The following is a 2,491-nucleotide window of genomic DNA, read 5'->3' on the forward strand; positions in this document are numbered from 1 at the left end:
AGCTTCCCAAGGGCAGCAATAACTGTCCTCACCTGGGCTCTCACACTTGCTTTCTTCCATTTTTATCGCCAATACACACACTGGTTTCCAATACATCAACAACATAGTCCATGCAACACCTTGCTATGCAGAGAAAGGGGTTTCCCACCAAAAAGAAAACGTCAATTATGAACTCCCTTTGGATACCGAAATGAAGCAGTTCCCCTTCCCAAGCAGCCATTCTTGAGTCCATTGTCAAAGACAAATGATTCCATTCTCTTCTCAAAAATCCAGGCTGACCAAAGGGCCCACCAGACTGCCCTGTCTTATCCTAACTCTGCTCTAAGAACAAAAACACCATCTCCAGGGCCAACATTGTCACTCAAGACACTCCTTCCCCACAGCTGTCCACACACAAGACACTTGGATAGTTTCCTACTGAAAGTCTCAGCTTCTGAACTATGGATGTCATTTCTGCCCCCATAAAGGTTGAAGACAGTTTCTTCAAGTAGGAATTTTCTCTCCTCCACGCTCATGGTGTGGACATTTGCTCATATACCCACAAGGCATGGGATATATCATGTGAGTGAGATCTGAGATGACCCCCTCACTATGTTTCTACCAATATAAACATGGTCTTATGTAAAGGTCTGGTTTGCCTCTCTCTTTTCACCTTTTCTGGCTCCTTTAATTGACTCTTAATAAGCCAACACACTCCTTCCCCACAAGTCCTGTCCCTTTGATGGCTGATACCATGATTTACCTATATTCCCTATTCTAATCAGACTCTGATCTTCTATCTCTGAAGTTGCTCACCTGCCTCCTCCACTGACAGGATATTATTTTTTTTTAATTTTAAAAATATTACTATTATTTTTTTTTAAAGGCTAGCCTTTGTAGGCAAAGATTTGCTACTTGATGCAAATCAACCCTGCCTAGTAAGGGGAAATGCTAGTCAATTATTAGAAAGAGTCAAACACAGAGAAAGACAGACAACATTTTCTGGATAGACCCCTTTTCATCCTCAACATGCCAATTCCACCTTTGGGACCCACCAGCAGCTTTTCCAAAGGACAACTCCTCTCAACCATTTTTTCCCCCACCATACCAGAGTTGGGATATTTAGAGTAAGAGACTCAGGTCACAAGGAATTGAGTCAGGATGTGTTAGGCTGTAGCCCCATCCATAAAGAATTGCTTAGCCCCAGAGTGACTGTTCAGCTCCACCTGCAGAAACAATGTGCCTGGGTAGTGAAGACAATCACCTGCTCCCAATCAGACCACAAACACAGCTGCAGTTTTCTGGTGCACACAGACACACAGACACAGACACAGACACACACACACACACACACACACACACACACACACACCCCAAGGCCCCCCCCCCCGTTCTATAAATGTGCTCATTCTTCATGCCATGGAAAGAGTGGGCCCCTCTTTATTCCAATAAAGCAGTCTCAGCTAGCTGGTATCTAGTCTACCTCTTCTCTACCTAACTTTTCCTACAGAGACAATGTGCTCTCCTATCCTGTTCCCAGAGAGTCACTGTCCATTGTCTGCAGAATCACAACTCTCACCTCAAAGGGGTTAAGAGTTTAGTATAGAAACAAAATGAGTGACCATGGCCCAGGAACAAGATTTACATTACCCCAAATTCCAAGGTGGTAGTGGAGTCTTTATAGTCATAGAACAAAGGAAGCCATACATAAAGACACTTCAAGCACTTTGGTGGAAACATCAGAGAGGGGCTTACAGCAAAGTGGGGGGACCTTTGTTCCCAGGGGTCAGATGGTACCTGATGATGTTCTTAGCCCTTGGGTTTGTGGGAGCTGTCTGTCTGTTAATATATTCCAAGGAAAGCTAGTCTTCTGAGTTACCTGATGGTCATAAAGGTCAGGGACAGAGAAAAGCAACAAACAGGTATTGAGAGGGCTAAAGATGGAGGGCTGGAGAGGTGGCTCAGTTAGGTCCAGGAGATCTGATGCCCTCTTTGACCTCCATGAGTACCAGGCGTGTACAAGGTGCACACACATATATGCCCAGAAAACACTAATATGCATAAGGTAAAATAATTTTTTAAAGAGGGTTAAAGATGGCTCTGAACTTACAGGTTTTCAAACCCTCTATGGTCACTGATTACTAGGCAGTCAACGATGTAGAAGGTTCTGTGGAAGTTTCTGTTACTTTCCAGAAACTTCCATTCTCACAAGGCTTGAAAAAGACTGGCAATTACATTTCCCACTTTTGCAGTTCTTTTGCTTTTAGGTTGATTTCCGCAGGACAGTGAAACACCCCCTGTCATCCCACCTTGGCGGAGGAGAAAAGTGTGTGAAGTTGCTGTAATTCAAAAGCATTTTGCATTATCAAAATCTAAAACAATTCTCAGTTCCGTTTATTTACTTTCCGGTACACCACATTTCCTGTCACATATTAACTCTCTTTCTCCCAGAAGCAGATTTTATTTGCTGAAAGGGTGGATATATTAAGGATTGATGAATCAGGCAACAACA

The sequence above is a fragment of the Peromyscus maniculatus genome, chromosome 3 (genome assembly GCF_049852395.1).
Source record: "Peromyscus maniculatus bairdii isolate BWxNUB_F1_BW_parent chromosome 3, HU_Pman_BW_mat_3.1, whole genome shotgun sequence".
Lineage (NCBI taxonomy): Eukaryota > Metazoa > Chordata > Mammalia > Rodentia > Cricetidae > Peromyscus > Peromyscus maniculatus.